This window comes from Pinus tabuliformis, chromosome 9 (genome assembly GCF_031772625.1).
Source record: "Pinus tabuliformis cultivar Carrire ecotype Pingquan chromosome 9, CPIR1, whole genome shotgun sequence".
NCBI lineage: Eukaryota > Viridiplantae > Streptophyta > Pinopsida > Pinales > Pinaceae > Pinus > Pinus tabuliformis.
Window position 1 is genome coordinate 1,937,568,570 of NC_142307.1, and position 20,516 is coordinate 1,937,589,085.

General features: G+C 39.0%; 1 pseudogene; it reads left to right on the plus strand.

Annotated features, from left to right (window-relative positions):
• Positions 1 to 514: 514 nt before the first annotated feature.
• LOC149156713 (pinosylvin synthase pseudogene) lies at positions 515 to 17,380 on the plus strand (annotated as a pseudogene).
• Positions 17,381 to 20,516: the final 3,136 nt, after the last annotated feature.

Here is a 20,516-nt window from a genome sequence, read left to right on the forward strand (position 1 = left end):
GGTTTTCGTGAATCTTGGAAACTCACAAAAAGGTCAAAAATGAATTCTTGAACTTCCAGATGGTTACTGACAGTTACAATTCTCTCTTTCCCTTGAGGTTAAAAGAATTAGAGTGGGAAAAAGAAGGGGTTAGCTAGAAAAGTTGAAACATAACGAATACCCTGGTCACAGGTTGTAATTGTTTGGAAACTAGCAAATGTCCTATGCTAAAGGTCATAATACATTAAACCCTTCAGGGTTTCTAATGAAAACTAGAAAATTTTGAAACCCTAATTTTAACCACAAGGGTTAGTGGAAATATTTTAGCACGAACCCCAAGAAATGCAGAAACAAAAAACTAACCTAGAAGAGGTAAAAACCGGGGTAAGTGAACGTCACGACAACCATAAACTTCCAACTACAATTTTATTAAAAATGAAGTTGAGCGTGAAGTACACCTACAAGCAAAAAAGGGGGTGCAGAGGGGTTACTTTCATGGTCAGATAAATCTTGGAAATTAGTAGATAAACGGAAAATGTGCTTAGGAAGGCCAGAGATTCCTTACCTTGGAAGAGGGAAGAAACGGGCCTCTGCTTATTGCAAGCCTGAGATAGAAAAGGGAACCCTGTTAGCGAACAACAAAGGTGAGCTATAAATCGAGATAACGTAGGGGTAAGTATATGATTGACCTGGTAACCGAGTAGATTCCATTCCATTGCCTTGAATAAATTATGACCAACCCTGACATATGTGTGAAAAAAAATATCTATCATTATAATATTGCACGAAATAAATGTGTAATCTTGTAGTGGTTTTAAGGGTAATTGAATGAGGGTTTGTGGAGTTTACGTACAAAATTCATAGAGGATGGAAAACTAGAGGTTGGAATCAAGTTGCAGACTGAAAAAACCCCAACATTTGAGTGACGAAATGACCGAACAAGCTGAGAGGGTGCGAGGCAGGTAGTTACCCAAGAAGTTGAAGCATCTATCTCCACAGTTGGATGAGGCATAGACAAATCCATGGTCTTTTGTAACCGAGGTGTCATCCAGAGTGGAGGTATCGAGTCACATCGAAGGAATGTTGCAAAACATCGAGAAGCTTCGTAACATATGAGTTAGGGTGTGGGGAGAACCCATATCTTAACCTTAGGATTAGAGAAATATTAACCATACAAACATCTACCACTAAAGATTAACTGTAAAAACCTCCAAGGTAAATGTGCATATAAACAACATAATAGGAACAAAAATACAATAAACATGTCAACCATCAAAATCCATATATACATCAATACATTTGTACATGAAAATCAAGGGAATGAAATTTTTCATTAATAAATGCAATGAACCAGCAGGAGATGGGACTACCACATTCCACCCAACCATAGATTGACTGAGCCAAGTCTCTCTTCAGCCAATCACCCCCTGCCATATTCCAAGCATGAATGTGGGATATTAGAGAACATATCATACAAAACTCATCTAGGGCTTCTAGAGGCCACCCGCCTCAACCCATCAAACAGTGATTCCACCTCACGGTCAGACATCACCAAAAACCATCATCATATTGGTCTCCATCCAAGCCTTCCAGGGCTTCCAGAGTGTTTTTCCAACCAAGGCTTCCAGAACTAGTAACTCAACCCATAGCTTGTACAAGGCTTCCAGAGCGTTTGTCCAACCAAGGGTTCCAAGACCAGTAACTCAACTCGGCAAGGGCTTTCACAACATTTTTCCAACCAGGGCTTCGAGGACTAGTAACTCAACCCAAGCTGTTACAGGGCTTCCAGGGCATTTTTTCAACCAGGGCTTCTAGGACTAGTAACTCAACCCAAGCTATGGAAAAATGAGAACCAACCAAAACAAAGCAATGAAAGTAAACCCACAATCACCATGGCTATCCAGGAAATGGAAAGGCTAGGCAATCCACTATCAATCTAGGCAATCCTCCATGCCAATGACAGATCATAACCAAGAAACCACATGCATGTGCCATGCGTGCCGAAACTAGTGAATAAATCATACATGCAACACAGTACCTGCAAGAAAATTTGATGTAGTTGTTGATGTTGATGCCTTCTTGCACTTTCATATTCTTCCTTTGGCTTCCTTCTCCAAGAATCCAAGTATGCCACACCCTCCAAGAGTGCTCCAAGAAAACTCTAAGTAACCAAGAGTATGAGAGAGAGAGAGAATAATGAGAGAGCTCCAAAACTAAACTAACCAAGTCCTGCCCACTGATCCTCATAAGCCTTTTTATTAATGAGGCCTCTATTTTCTTCATTTTCCATTATTTTCCTTCAATTTCCTCCTCACATGCAAAATGTGACCTTTCACCTTCTTTTTCTCCTAATTTCCATTATTTTCATAAATAAATGTGCCAAAATACCTTTTTGCCTCTTTAATGCATTAGCCATTGCCTTTGCCAATTTTCTTAGCCATAAATAGCCAAATGAACACCCCCTAGGATATCTTGCCCACAATTTAGCTTGGAATACGTGTCCCATCATCCATGGTATTTATATATTTTTACATGGAATTTTCACCAGGGCTTTTACAGAACCCTCCCCCTTAGGGGAACACTGTCCTCGGTGTTCAATGACACCTATAACCAACAAGACTTCTAAAAATAAAGCATACTGCCCATGGAGCTTTATAACATAGCTCATTGCAGTATTTACAATTAAAGATCTGTTCAAAATAAAAACATCATGGAAACATGCCAACATACCACATAGTGGAGCTTTATAAAACAGCTCATTACGGTATTTACAATGATCATCCTTCTCAAGAAAACTCATATGCACATCATGATAAAATAACCACATGATAGGACAATAACATAATACCCATACCACATAGTGGAGATTTATAACACAACTCATTACGGTATTTACATCGATACACTAGTGTACACATAAAAACGTCATCAAAATATATATACCAAAACATATGCCAAATCATATACCAAACATATACTAACATCATATATCATGTATGAACCAACATAAAGCATATATCAACCATCATAAAGCATATATCAATCACCATAAAGCATATACTAAACCAACATAAAGAAAATACTAAACCACCATAAGAAACCACAAAACCACCATATAAAGCTGCTAATTCTTTCAACAACCCAACTGGGCATGTTCATGCTTCCTGTATGAAGAACATAACTTCCATTAGATTCAAAATAAATTGAAATAACTTCAAATCATACCTCATTGGTACACTTGGAATCTTGTTCGCTTCGTGTCACAACAAGTCAAACTAGCATCTTTGACCATATCAACATGTATAAAAATATCACATCAGGTTAGCTCAAAACACAACCATCATAGATCAAAATCATAAATCACATGTAACCATCATAAACCAAAATCATAAATTATAAACCAGAATCATAGATTATAAATTAGAATCATAGATCATAAACCAAAATCATAATTCACATGTAATCATCATATACAAGAATCATAAATCACATGCATAATAAAACTGAAATATAATATTGATACCTATCCTTCATCGATCCTTACTTCTGCCTTTGTTCTTTTGTATAGACACTAGATCAGTTGCCACACCCAGTGCCTTCTCCTCTACCAATTGCACATACACGTAGTGTGCATCACACACATAAAACCATACCTGACACATAACACCATGCAATACATTCACCTACACCTGACGTACAATGCATAAACCTACAACCATTGTATACAATACAATGCATCCATCTATACCCAATGTGAAATACCACACAATACATGTAACTACGTAGAGTACAACACAATGAGTACACACGCCACAACAACATGAATACATGATGCACATACATAATATCGCATGCCCATAACACAACATGTATTGCATGCACACAATACCACATGTACATCAATACCATATGTAAAACATGTGCATAGTACCACCTATACACTGCACCACCTTCACAACATGTTCACAACATCACATGTACACAGTGCCACCTGCACAACGTGTACACAATGCCACATGTACACTACACAACTATACAATGTGTACACAATACCACATGTACACATTACCACACGCATGATGTGTACGCGACACCATATGTACATAGAATCACATGCACAACATGTACATAGCACTACATGCTCATAGCACTATATGTATAACATGTACACAACACCACATGCTCACAGCACCACTTATACAATCATGCACACAACACCATATATACATAGCACCATATGTACAACATGCACGCAACACCAAGTGTACATAGCACTACATATCCAACACGTACATAACATCATCTGTACACAACCCTACATATCCAACATGTACATAGCACCATATGCACACATGTCGGATATACGTAATGAATACAATACAATATGTATACAACACCCCATATGCAATATTCTCACAATCCTATTTGTACCATCTTGTAGATAACATTGCATAAATAACATGTACACATGCTATGTATACACAACACCACAAGTGCACACATCATAGATGCAACATGTACAACATATACAACATATGCACAAAAATAGTAGCACACATCCAAAACCACATTGTCCTTACCAAGAAACCTTGCTTCTAGTGTCTTCTTCATGCTTATCCTAGCATGTCGTAGACCACACTACTTTCACTTTGTTGATGTATCCTTCAACATTACTTGTTATGACATAGACATAGGCATAATATAAGTATACAATATCAAAACATATCCACATGATACTGACCTCATATATTTATCGTGACTATTCTTCCCAATTGATTCCTCGTAAGACCAGGAACCTCTTCATGTTGTTCTCCTACATAAGAAATCATTCCTCCACAAGAATGATCCCTGACAACCCTATTAGATAGTAACATAGATACATGGATACATAAATACATATTTAAATGTTAGCATAAAACAATCATGATCCTATCAGACAACAACATACATACATACATGTATACATATATAAACTTCAACATAATCATGATCATAAAATAGTTACTAGATAACATAAGGTCTAGGTTAAGATAACTTCCTTATTTATGCATAGGCATTGAGAGCAACAATTCCCAACATATTCGAAGCCTATTACACCTCTGCTCCATTTACTTTACCTTTTTTGGTTACATTTCTTTTTTCTGCACTGTTGCTATCCATTTACCACAACGGACACAACCAGTCCAACCAACTGTCGTAGTCTTACCTTCCACTGCACTTACTCATGCACAAAGATTCATATGGGTCTTATATAGTCGGTTGGCTACCACAAATCTCTCCCGATTTCCATCAACTTTCCTATTTCCCAACCAATTCCCAAGACTCAAAACATAAAAAAGGCAAGACAAGAAACAAACAAGAAGAAGACCATAAAAACCAATAACAACATGACTCCACAAACAAAGTGGTATGGCCATACATTAGACATAAACAAAGACACAAATCAGACCAAAAGCACAAGACTATAAACAAACACCATGACTCAATCCCCATGGTTCCCAGGGAAAGCTCAACCTAAGCCTTCTTCAAGGTTTCATGGCAACCTCTCGTGCCATGCAACTCCCTGCATCATGATCACACATGTCAACCACATGTTCAAAATATCTAGACAATCATATTTATCAATTTGAAATCAACTTTTACAAACAATCATGTCATAATCCATAGTCATTAGACATAATGCTACAACTATCAACTACATTCAAGTACATATCAACTGTCTCAATACATACATGTTAGTACAATCATCTTAAAACAAATCATTTGAACACATACTCATATTAAGAAATTCATCAATCATTCAACCACTTGCAAACATACCATGTTAAATAAATCAATTAGATGACATAATAGACACCAAACACTCAAATACCAAATAGACGACATAATCAACTATGAAACACCAAGTAAAAGACATAAGCAAACTCATACCTTAGTGTATCTTAGGGGAGGCCATCTTGTCTACATAATCAATATAGTTAGTGAGATATAAGTTTACAACATGTCAACATAATCATGATATCCATAACAGTAATTAACTAACATGTTCATATTACAAGCTCATAAGCATATGTCGTTCATGCATAATAATCACATATGTATGATCAGTCTAAATTAGCATGACACCACATCACAATTATGTCAGCTCATACCTAAGTATCGCAACCATAAATATCTGCATAGGTCAAACCAGGTTAACACAATACACATAGCATCAATATCTTCAATGTAATGAACATAACCATCATACATATGACCAATCCAAATTACGACATCAAGATCTCAATGAAATAACTCTAACCATCAACTTAATAGCACATAACAACAAAAATAAGCTATATATCATACTCATCAACAAGATACAACATAATCATCAGGTTATCTAATATAAAACAACAATAGCAATGCATACATCTACAGGTTACTATCATTCTTGACTATCTAACACATGTGCATATAACCACACTAATCATCTAACATCTATCATGGATGTAACCATAACATCAAATACATGTTCATAAACCTAATGTATATAACCCTAATGCATATAATAATCCTTAACTTACATGCCTGCATGGCAAACATACACTACCTGTATGATGATCTTCTCTTATCTCAAAGTCTAATGTTGCAGCCTCATTATAATTATTTTCATCTCCTGCTCTATCGCAACCAACATATTAGCATCATAACATCCAATAGTACTATGGTGACCTAAATTGCATACAATGACTTCACAAGGCATATTTGACCTACTATACATGCATAATCATAGCCACGACCATACATGCATAACAACAACCATTACTCCATTGTACACATTGCTGCCACATGCAACCAACATTATGCATAAACAATGCCAAATCAACTACACCTATGCATAAACGCATGTCTAGTCGAACACAAGTGATCAATTCTTGTAATCAACCAACAAGACTGATACATGTAATCAAAATATTCAAAAATTTAACCTAACATACAAGGATGTAAGTAGGTATCATGAAATCAACATGTATGCGACATATATTTCATACACAGCTAATTACATGTTCCAAAAATCGATACATCGTGTCTATTAATTTGAAATCAGCATTCACCAATACTAACAACCTATAAGCACACCCCCTTACTATCCATGGTCCACACTAAGGTAGAAGGAGGAAGCTACTATCATGGCCCAATCTCCAATGTCGAATTATGGAAATGGGATCTCCAAATCTATACTAAATTTAACCATACTTGAAAAGAAATTGATTTTTATTTCTCATACATTTGTATGAGACTAAGTCAAAAATATTGCACTTATTCCACTTGTAACATCATAACTAAAAACATGCCACTTTTCCATTTCCTTACATGCAACTTTTCAAATACCTTGCATGCAACCTTTCAAATTCCCTACATGAAACTCTTCAAATTATTTGCATGCAAATAGGCATAGATTAGCTACATCCATATTATCATACTACAATACTATCCCATCCAAGAAAAAATAACATTTTCCTCAAACATGTTGACATCCATCTGCCTGAACGTTTGTCTGCCCATAACGCATCTGCCTGAACGTTTGTCTGGCCTGAACGTTTGACTCTGTGCGTGCATAAAGACTCCATGCTCGCTGCCCTGGTGCTCCGCCATTTGCCCAAAGATGATAAGGATTCCGTTGTCAGAATCGACAGAGACGGTGAGAGGTTCGTTCACATCTTGAATTATCTACGCTGCAGGACGACTGGCTCCTGCGCAGGCCGATTTCTTCTGCCTCAACGGCTTTAATGCCCTCTGCGTGATAACGCTTTGCATACCCATTGAATATCAATGCTTTAGCATTGATCTCTTTGTTTTTACCGTTTACTGTATATGCATTAAGCCTAACCTGTGTGAAAGATTGGGATCCGCCAAAACATCACCGTCCGGAGCTGGAAATGTCAAGGACGAGACGTTCATCGAGTTACAAGAAGGAGTGAGACCCCAAAACATCACAGTATTCGCACCCTAGCCCGAGAGCCATTACTCATCTATGAGCCCGAGAGCCATTGCTCATCTTCTGAGCCCAAGATCCATTGCTCATCCCCCAATTTTTTGTGCTTGTCTGTATAGGAATCCACACAGACTAAGACATACAACCTATTGCTCATCCTCCGGTTGCTATTCCAGGTTCAATCCTTGTGTGAATACCATTGAACGCTGGCCTGACAACACGATTTATCATTTCTGGCCTATTATTTGCATGACTGTTTAATCTGGTATGTGTATTCCCGCCCTGCTAAAAGTTGAGCGAACCGCCTCGTCATATTTTGCTGCATCTAAAGTTTGTCGTGGTTTGACGTTAGCGTGTCAGCTACGCTTCTTCCTCCCAACTTTGTGTGCATTGTCACAAGAGAATGTCGGCCGCCGAACGCAAGAAGAAGCATTGATCCCAAAGTGAATTAACTGTGTGATTCGCCACAGGTCCCAGGATCTCTTCCGCCATGGATTTATGATTATGGGCCTGTTTTTTGGCCATCTAATGTTAGTTCTCATTCTGGTTGAGTCTGCACAAGTTTCTGAGAAGTGCATACATTTGGATTGTATACATGGACTCCTTTAGGACCGACAGTATGTGTGGATTTTGAAATCAATGTGTATTGCTACACACTCTTCAGGATAGTCAAATTCCTACTAATTTGTTAGTTTTTTTTAATAAGGAATTTGAGAAGAAGGGACTTGTCTAGCTTGTATACACATCGTTTGTTTCAGAGGATTATAGTATTTAAGACTTGGAGATGCAGATGAAAGGATTTAAAATCATCAGCCTTTGATTTGAATGCCTATAGTATTGCACAGTTTTGTTCATTCAAAGCATTGTAATATTGCACAATCTTTTTTTATCATTTGAATGGTAATGCTGCTTTGAAAAGTTAAAGCATTAAAGTGATATTGAAGTGAGAAAGTTTTTTTATCAGCAGAAGTATGTTTTACAGAATGAATTCAATCATCTCTATGGTAGGGATAGTTCTCACTGGCAAGGAGAACTATCCTGAATGGTCCCAGATGGTAAAACACACCCTCATCTACAATGAGTTGTGGAAAGGAGTATGTGTCGGAGAAGAAGACAAAGACCCTGTGCAGCCTACATCAGATAAAGAGCTTGTCATTTGGGAAAACAAGAACAACAAAGCCTATGCATTGATCACAGCGTCTGTAAATGAAGAAGTAAGTCGTCATATTTCATCTTATTCAACTGTCTTTGAAGCTTTACAAAAGCTGAAAGAACTCTATGACTCACATTCTGCACTTGAAGTTGTTCAGCTCATGATTAAACTCTTCACTCTTGAACTGAAAAATAATGATCCTCTTGCTCTTGCATCTAAAGTAAAGTCTATAATGCATGATATTAAATCCACTAAGGATGAGCTGGATATCCCTCTTATTGCTTTTCTCAAGGCACTCTATCCTACTTACTCCAATTATCTTGAGTCTTTACAAGCAAATGGAAATATTAAAGATATAACCTTTGATTCTCTTGTGAAAAAGTTTGCTGAAAGAGAGAAAGCCTTTGGAAAGAAGACATTCCCTGAATCTTCTAAAGAGACTGTTTGCCTTGCTCATAAAGAAAAGCATCCTGCTCAAGATTCTACAAGAGGAAGAGGTGGACGAAGAGGAAGAGGAAGATATTTCAGAGGCAGGGGGGCAGACATTCTCAAGGAGAAAAGGCAGATCTGCATTGCATTCGCTGCAAACGAAATGGATCACATGATGCTTCTACATGCAAGCTACCATGGGATAAAATTGAGCAGAAAAGAAACCAGCCAAAAGGTAAAACTGATGATACAGACAAAGGTAAAGCACTTGAATCCGCTCACTATATTGAGGCACAATGTAACATTGGAGTAAATGAAGATTTGTTTAATGCTTCACTTGCTTTTTCAAAAAATGATTGGTTGCTTGATTCAGGAGCAACCTGCCATATGACTCATAGGAAAGATCTTTTTGAAGATTTCACTGACAATGTTGATGGAGCAGTATACTTTGCAGATCAGTCAAAAATCAAGCCATCAGGGCTTGGCACAATCAGGCTTAAACTGCCTGGTCTTCCAGACTTTCTTCTGGATCATGTTCTATATCTCCCACAACTCAAGAGAAACTTGCTATCCTTGGTCCACATCTGTCAGCAAGGTCACTCCATTCATATGTTTGATGGCAAGCTTGAGGTAAGAAAAGCATCTGACCACTCACTTGTCATGAGGGGAATAGAAGAAGAAAGACTTCTCAAACTGCAAGGAACCTCTGCTCATGTACAACATTTCTCATATATTTCTCATCATGAAGAAGGTACACTTCCATCAAGTTTATTATGGCATGCTAGATTTGGACATTTAAACTATGATAGTGTCCGCTTATTGAAGAAAAATGGTGTTGCTGGTTTGCCTACAATTCCTAGGAAACATAAGCAATGTGATGCTTGCATTCTAGGAAAGCATAGCAAAAAGTCTTTTCATGATTCACATTCAAGAGAACATAGGAAGCTTGAACTCATTCATTCAGATTTATGTGGTCCAATGCCTGTTCCTTCTGCAAATGGAAATAAATATATCATGACATTTATTAATGATTACACGAGAATGTGTTGGGTTTATTTATTGAAGAACAAATCTGATGCTTTTCAAACATTCAAGAATTTTCATAAATGGATTGAAAATGATGCACAATCTCATATTGGGTCTATTTGCACTGATAATGGAAAAGAATATACATCAAATGAATTTGAAAACTATCTCCGCCAACATGGGAGTAAACATCAAACAACTGTGCCTTATAATCCCCAACAGAATGGTGTAGCTGAAAGAATGAATAGAACAATCTTGAATATGGTACGATCCATGCTTTTCTTCAAAAATGTAAAGATAATGTTTTGGGCTGATGCTGTTCTATGTGCTGCATATATAAAGAATAGATGTCCATCTAATGCTATAAGAAACAAGACTCCTTATGAATTGTGGTATGGACATGTTCCTTCGGTAAAACATCTCAGGATATTTGGTTCCACCTGTTATGCTTTGATACCAAAGGTACATAGAAACAAACTTGGTGCTAGAAGTCGTAAGTGCATCTTCCTGGGGTATTCAAACACCTCTAAAGCATACCCCCTTTATGATGAAGTAAATAAAAAGTTTGTTCTATCTAGAGATGTCATTTTTCTTGAATCATCCAAATCTGACAATGTTGTTGAGCGGCAACTTGATCGCTTGGATAGATTCGCAAAAATCAAATCATTTCAATAATTTGATAATCAGATTCCACATCTTGAAGGGGGGATTCCTATACTAGATCAACATGTGGAATCTTCTTCTGAAACACAATCTCCCCTGCATGAAACTCCAACAACGGATGATGCTTTAAGTGATGTAATTGATAGAATTGGGAGACTCAATCTTGATTCAGTCCCAACTCAATCAACAGAGCAGCCTGGACCATCTCAGAAAGGTCCCCCAAAGTGGCTGACAAAGACACTTGAAAGTGTTCTGTTGGCATTATGTTTCAAGTGTTGTCCTTGATGGCAACTCACTCAGAGGTTGGTACAGGTGCTCAGAGGTTGGTACAGGTGATGGCAACTTGATCAGAGGACAGATCTCAGTACAGCAGGACAAGAAAGAGATATACGCAGGTTCAGCAAGGAGAATCCGCGTGTACACGCAGGTTGGCTTCAGTAAAAGCGCGTACATGTGAAAACGTACCTTTGGTCCATGGCGGTTAATCCTTGGAAGTTGTGCCTATGGTTTTGGACCATGGTGTCTCGACGGACGTGTCGATCCCTAGTTTCGAGGTTGATGGTATTGTGTTACTATGGTTTTGGCTCTTGGTATTGAGCAAGGCCTAAGGCTATATAAGGAGAAGATCACTAGGCCAAAGTGTGTAAGTGTGAGTGATGAAGATCTGAGAAAGTGTGTGATCTAAGTGCTGGTTATGGGTTGGTGATCTGAACCAAGGTTTCACCCATGTGGAGGATGATGAATGATGGAACGAGATCTCAAGGCTTGGAATGATTATCTTCATATGGTTTGACTCTGGATAGACTAGATCTACTGACGCATGTTTATTATTATGATCTGGGTATGTTTTGATGTCTGATATAGCTGCAGAGTTTTAAGGTTGAATTTATAGATCTGTACGCGAGTTGGTTTTGGTAAAAGAGCGTATACACGCAGGTTGGGTTCATCCAAGTAGCGTATACAATGTGAAGTATGATATTTGAATATGGAGCTGGATCTGGTTGTTGCTATGATTGTCTGGTTATTGTTGATAGGGTTACAGTGATTCAGAATTGGGTGTTTCAGTGATTAATGATGCAGGTTGTACTACAATGATGATTGTCTTATGGATCCAGTATGAAAATGTATGAAACGTGGTCCCGGGTAGCTCGTAGGCCGGCACCTACGTACTGGTAAACATATCAGCCAGTACAAGAGCCAGGGGGTTGTAGCTCCCTTCCACTAGCAGCTGGAAAACGAGTAAAGAAGCATTCTGTAGGTAGGCACCTACGTACTAGTAAATGGATCGGCTAGTACAAGAGCTAAGAGGGTTGTAGCCCTCTGCAGGTTGTAGCCTGCGTGCTGGTAAAGGACTGCACCAGTACATTTTAAAAGAAGTTCTCATTAAAGAAGAAAGAGACAAATTGCAGCAGGTGGTTTTCACCCACATTGGGTTTCCACCTTATATCATGGTGTTCATGTGTGTGGCTTTTGTGTGATGATCTGTTCTATTATACTGCACCTGTTTACTGTTAATATGCTTAATAATGTTCTGATGCATTTACTGAAGATAAGATTAACTGAATCATAAGATCTCTGGATATACGCTAGTTGCATTAGACACAGTCGCGTGTACACGCGGGTTCACTTAACTGAAGTCGCGTATATGTTTCTGAGTATGAAATTGAAAAGTTTTATCTGATCTGATAATACTGATTCACCCCCCCTCTCAGTATTATTTTCAACATGTTCATCCTGATGAAATTGGAAAAACAGGAACCAGAAATTCAAACCGACAAAATGGAGGTGATGTAGATGACTCTAATTCACCTGTTGATATGGATGTTACTTATGATTGTGAATTGAACTTATCTACAGATTTTGAACCAACCTCCTTCAAAGAAGCTGCTTCTCATGATGAATGGAAAGAAGCGATGCAAAAGGAGTATGATGCCCTCATAAAGAATGGCACTTGGAAGCTCGTTGATCCTCCATTTGGAACCAAACCAATTGGTTGCAAGTGGGTCTACAAGAACAAATACAAAGATGATGGCTCACTTGACAAGCACAAAGCTAGGCTTGTGGCAAAAGGTTTTGCACAGAAGGAAGGGGTCGATTATGAGGAAAATTTTGCCCCCACAGCAAAATGGGCCACCATCCGGACACTCTTTGCACTAGCTGCTCAGAACGGTTGGAAAGTCCATCAAATGGATGTAAAAACTGCATCCTTGAATGGAGATCTAAAAGAGAATGTTTTTATGTCCCAGCCTGAAGGATTTTCTGTGAAAGGACATGAACATAAAGTATGAAAACTTGTGAAGTCCTTGTATGGCCTCAAACAAGCACCACGAGCCTGGTATGAAAAACTAACAGAGCATCTTTTGAAACTCAACTTCAATCATTTTGATCTTGATGATGCAACTTTATTTGTCAAGAAAGTTGGCAAAACAGTTGTATATCTTGTGGTATATGTAGATGATCTTTTAATGACAGGGAACAATGAAAGCTATATTGCATCCATAAAGAAAGAATTAGGAAAAAGTTTTGAAATGACTGATTTGGGCTATGTTCATTATTATCTTGGCATTGAAGTAACCCAACATCCAAAATCCATATTTCTTTCTCAAAAGAAATACATTGGATATTTGTTAAACAACTTTGGCATGACAGAGTGCAATCCTCTTTCTACTCCAATGGAACAAAACTTAAAGCTCACATCTATTGAAGGAAAGGAATTTGAGGATGCAACAAAGTATAGACAGCTTGTAGGAAGTCTCACCTACCTCACTACTACCAGACCAGACATTTCATTTGCTGTTGGAATCCTCTCCAGGTTTATGCAAAAGCCTTGTGAGGGACATTGGTCTGCTGCAAAAAGAGTTCTAAGCTACTTGAAGGGAACTCAATACCTTGGAATCAAGTATACACAGGTGGACGACTTCAGCTTGATTGGATACTCTGATTCAGACTTCGATGGAGACAAAGAAACTAGGGTATCTACTTCAGGATATGCTATGAGTCTTGGATCAGGAGCTGTCTCCTGGAGATCACACAAACAATCAGTTCCAGCAGATTCCACAACAGAAGCAGAATGCGTGGCAGCAGCTGAAGAAACGAAAGAAATTGTGTGGCTCAGGAAAATTCTTGAAGATTTGCAGGTAAAACAAGTACAATCAACTCCACTCATGATTGATAACACCTCTGTAATAAAGTTGGCCAAGAACCCAAAGTTCCATGATCGTACTAAGCACATCAATACTAAATATCATCTGATCTGACATCATGTTGAGGCCAAAACAACCCATCTCCGTCATTGTTCCACAAATGAGCAAATTGCAGACATCTTCAACAAAGCGCTTGGAAGAGAAAAGCTTGAAAGATTCAGAGCGATGCTTGGACTCACCAACATCCCTTCAGATTAAGGGGGGGAATTGTTGACACCTAATCCTCAGCGGTTGGGTGTACCCAGAATGTGAACAGTCATCAAGAAGATGAACTGATCAGTCACATTCATGTATATAAACAATAGTTACCTAATGAAATATATCAATCAGTTTTTTCTGCCAAGTCTGGAGTTACCCTGGCCTGACAAAAGAATTACCATACTTTTAGATTTTCCACAAACAACTACTATACTACTACATTTGCATGTAAGCATTTATTCAAACACTTTACATGAAAACTAATATAGAAAACTTTTTGCATACAAGTAAGAATATATCAACTACAGAAATACTATTACACATCAATACTATCCCCAACCACAAACAACATACTCATTGGGGCATTTTATCAAACAGTTTGTATGCAATTAATCATTGAACCATTTAAGAATTTGATCAAACACTTTGCATGCAAACTAATATAGCGAATGATTCAATGCATATATACTAGACTGTAGTAGCACAAGTTATCGAAACTGAACCATATGATCAGTGGTAGTTTCCCTCACTATGGTTCAAGTTTCAACTTCTGAGATTACAGAGATGAAAAGCTATAACAAAAATACCAACACAATCCTATTTGGTGCACAATTCTAGGAGTATCCAGAAAGCTCGATTTACACTGGTCATATCTCCTAAACTATAGTGAATAAATGTCTGAAATTTTTATCACAATATAAGCAGGATTTCCTCTCTTTGTGGAAAAAATTTCAACTCCTTAGAGGACCCAGAATAAAAGTTATAACAACAATGTCAGCGTGACCTGTTTGAGACTTGATTTTCGGATTATTCAAAAGGCTCGACTCCCTCTGCTCATATCTCCTAAAATATTGCGACCCAATATCTGAAATTTCTACCACATAATCATTCATATTTCCCCTCAATGTGGACGATTTGTCAGCTTCTCAAATCCTACAGAAAAAAAAGCTATTGCACAAATGCCAACGTGACCTGTTTAAAGGTGCATTCAGGAAGGTCATCTTCCTTAGATCATAATTCCTAAAGTATTGTGAACCAATATCTGAAATGTTTACCACATTATTAGTGAGATTTACCTTCATTATGGATAAATTTTCGACTTCTAATATTCCACAACAGAAACGTTATAACAGATATGACAGAAAGGTCTAAAATTTAACCTTTGTTCTTCATTTTACCTATGATAGAGCCCATCCAGTCCAAGTGTTTGAACCATGCTCTGATACCACTCTGTAAAAACCTCCAAGGTAAATGTGCATATAAACAACATAATAGGAATAGAAATACAATAAACATGTCAGCCATCAAAATCCATATATACATCAGTACATTTGTAATGAAAACCAAGGGAATGAATTTTTTCATTAATAAATGCAATGAACCAACCGAAGATGGGACTACCACATTCCACCCGACCATAGATTGGCTTAGCCAAGTCTCTCTTCAGCCAATCACCCCCATGCCATATTCCAAGCATGAATGTGGGATCTTAGAGAACATATCAATCAAAACTCATCTAGGGCTTCCAGAGGCCACCCACCTCAACCCATGAAACAGTGATTCCACCTCACGATCGGACATCACCAAAATCCATCATCAGATTGGTCTCCATCCAAGCCTTCCAGGGCTTCTAGAGTATTTTTCCAACCAAGGCTTTCAGAACTAGTAACTCAACCCATAGCTTATATAGGTCTTCCAGAGCATTTGTCCAACCAAGGCTTCCAGGACTAGTAACTAAACTGTTAAGGTAGAATTATATGTGAAATTATTATTATCATTAATTTAATTTAATGTTGGTTAATGCAAATTATATATAATATTTAGTTTTAAAAAATAAATATTTATACTTTAATATTATAGAAATTTTATTTAATTTTAAGGACTTTTAATATTATTAAAAAAATAATATTTTCCAGATATTAAGTTGATTATAACTTAAAACTATTGATTATCATTCAAGATTTTGGATAAAAATGATGTTAGTTTTTCTAATCATCATACATATGGTTGCATGCAGGTGAAAGGTCGGCAATAAAACAAAGATACATGTACCTGACGGAGGAGATTCTGAAGAAGAATCCTGATGTGTGCGCGTTTGTGGAGGTGCCATCGTTGGACGCACAGCAAGCGATGTTGGCTGTGGAGGTGCCCCGGCTCACAAAAGAGGCGGCTGAAAAGGCCATTCAGGAGTGGGGGCAGCCCAAGTCTGAGATCATTCATCTCATATTTTTCACCACAACGACTCCGGATCTACCCGGAGCAGACTTTGAGGTAGCCAAGTTGCTCGGGCTGCACCCGAGTGTGAAGAGAGTGGGCATGTTCCAACATGGCTGCTTCGCCGGAGGCACCGTTCTTCGACTGGTGAAAGACCTTGCCGAAAACAATCGAGGAGCTTGGGTGTTGGTCATCTGCAGTGAAACCACCGCCGTTACCTTCCGCGGACCCTCCGAGACTCACCTGGACAGCCTAGTGGGGCAAGCTCTGTTTGGCGACGGTGCGTCTGCCCTCGTCGTCGGAGCCGATCCCATCCCTCAAGTGGAGAAGGCCTGTTTCGAAATCGTTTGGACATCCCAGACAATTGTTCCTGACAGCGACGGAGCCATCGGTGGGAAGGTGAGAGAGGTCGGACTGACCTTCCAACTCAAAGGCGCGGTTCCGGATCTTATCTCTACCAACATTGAAAACTATCTGGTGGAGGCATTCAGTCAGTTCAAAATCTCCAACTGGAACCAGTTGTTCTGGGTTGTTTGACTGAGTTGGTGAAAGGCGAACCATGTCTGTCCATGGGGTAAGTGGGGAAGCTAAAGTAACCCGAACATCGATTCAATACTCTCTGAAAGACCAAGGCCCTGTGCTGTCAATGAACCAAAACAAATAAGATGGAATTCAACTAGTGTGCCGCCAAGTGTTGTAGTGGCTGCAACACCCTCCAAAATTTTGGCCTTCGTTCAATTTCGAAGCCTTGCTTGGGTTTTTCGTTGATGTTTGCAAGCACTCGGGCTCATCCCTTGAGCTTGTGTTGAGTCTTTGCACCCTCCTCGCTTGACTGTTCAATGAAAAACTTTTTTCATGTTGGTCACAATGTCACGCTTGCAACCATGTAAACATCCATTGCACTCCCACATGAAGTTGTATGCACTTTCACGCAAGTGTCGTCATGGTTGTTCAACGATCTATCACAATTTTTGCACGTGTCGCTCACACCGTCAGTCAATCACACTGAGTATATGTTGTCTTGATGGTTTGAGGCATCTTTTCATCGAGTCATGTTGACTCTGCATTTGCAAGGTTGCGTATAAACAAGTTCACTTGCTCACACACTTAGACATTTTGCTGAAGTTCTGACGACCGGATCACCATCCAACAGTCGGGCCCTTGTTGAGCTACATTGCATAATTTCAGCCCTCAGTGAAAATGTATTTCTGCCCAGAATTGTGCAGAGCTTAAGGTTGTCTCCCATGTAGCCTGCATTGCGCAATCCTGGGTTGAGTGGCCCAACTATCACCCAGAATAGTGCATAAGTTTTTTAGCAAGCCATCTCAATCTGCACTGCCCGCAAGCGAATCAACCAACCCTCTAGTTGGTCAACTGAATATTTTGACCATGCAGGGACCCTGAGACTCACTCCCCTAAAAAATTGCGCAAAATATGCAAACCATGCCCGCTCCATTAACTGAAGAAATTGTGCAGACATGCTGGACAAACACTAAGTGTCTATCACTATCCCCCTCAAAAAATTGAGCAGTTTTTCCAGCCAGTCACCCAGTTAGCCGACCTACTACTCACCTGGAAAACTATGTAGATTTCATGAGCAGTCCCCTAGCTGCCCAACATCCTACTCAACTTCGAAACTGCGCAAGCATGTTTAGCATGCTAGTCTCCCAATAATTACATAGTTTTTTCCAGCAGCATTGATCTGAAATGGTGCAGATTTGTAATGTTGTGCTAATTTCCCATTCAAAATAAAACTTAAGATTCTTATCATTTTCTTATCAAGTTCTTAAGGATTCATTTTTTTTTTTAATAAACTGATTCCCATGAGAGTTTCTTATGCAAATGTTAGAAACAATTTAGCATAAAACATATGTTGAACAACAACAAAATAATAACAAAGAACATCAAAATGCAAAACACAACAACCACATGATAAAGGATTTCACCCCTCCTAAGCTACTTCTCCTAGGTCTAGCTTCCAATGGCTTGGGCCTCTCTATTATGCTCAAATTACAACAAAAATGTGTTTATAATGCTCAGATTCCTCTACAACCTGTCTCTATGAGTTCATAATCCCCCAAACTACTAGAATTGACTCTTTTTTCATCCAATTTGGATAAGAACTGAAGAATTTATGACTTCTCCTAGTTCTTCCACTATTCGTTCCACAAAATGCTCCAAATCTGACCAAAAATCACATTTCCGCTCCAAAATCCGCTGACGTAGTGAGAAGTTCACCGCACTGTGGGCCATAACCTATCGGTCGTATCGCAAATTGCAATTGGCAAGTGTTTGCAGGCAGAAGGTCTTGTTAACATAACAAAACTTTGTGATTGCGATATCTGTCGACCCGACTTGAACTTAAACTGTTACATATAAAATCTCGTGCCCAGGATCTTATCGTGTATCGCAATCGGTGAGTGATTTTGTGCGGAAGGTCTGGTTAACGCAAAAAAATGTTGCGATTGCAATATCGATGGACTCGACGGGAACTTAAACTATTACATATAGAATCCTGCATCTGGGGTCTTATCGCTCATCATAATCGGCGAAGAATAAGCAATAGTATTTAGCGGGACTTGTGTTTTCCTGTGATATGCGATTGTGATATCTTATCGCAACCCAACCTACCGAGGGCCAATTTCTGTAATACAAGTCCATCTACGATTTGCGATTGTGATTAGATCGCATCGCAACCTGTCTACGACGGGGCCGATTCTTTAACCCGAACCACTTACTGCTGTGATATGTGATATGTGAGGGCTACCACTTGGAACCTCCTCATTCACTGAAGACATTGCCACATCATCGCAATCCTGCCATGTAGACAAGTCAAACTTGAACTTTGACTTGCTTTAACTTCTGGATACAAACTCAGATTTGAGTGTTGTTCGCATCGTTGGATTTAGAAGGATGTGACTACAGGTGCAACCACCCACACCCCCAGAAGTTCGAGAGTGGCACCACGGTGAAATTCAAGCAAGATTGGAATTCATAAAGCGTGCAGTCCAACATTGCTCGCGATTGTTGGATCAGTCCCTATTTGCACTCACATCTCTATAGGATGACCCAATGCTATAGTAGGTGGAAATAGAATTATGGGAGTTACAGCATGCGTATGACAACATATGGGGAATTGTACAAATAGTCGCCATCACACAACGACTGGAAAAAATGAGGGAGGCCCAGGCTCTCAAGGCACAGGTCGACACGACTCGGTAGAAGGAAGTCGTGATTAAAGAGCACATCCAGCCTTGGCCGGATGAGGCCTTTGCAGTCTCTTCCAACATCGAGAGAATGTTAGCACACATGCAGGTAACATCTGAATGCAGGTAAGCAATGGACTCGGATACTGATACATCGGTGGCTCGCGTAGAATGGGTAAAGCAACTGGCGGATGATTTTGTTGTGAGGGTAAGCAACGGCCAGAAGTTTTTGGATGACCTCCACGTAAAGATGACCACACCAGACGAGTGACTTAGGACGAGTCACGATGATTATTTTGGGGGCCTGTTGGGTAGCGAAGGCCCCACGTAATAGTCTTGGGACCCAAAGTCCACAATTTTGGGAAAAGGTATGGTAAAGACTCTGCGAAGTGCACAGAGCATGAATTGTAAGGAGTCAAGTCAAAGGGTTGTCTGCCCAAAAATAATGTAAAATAATAGGAAGTAAG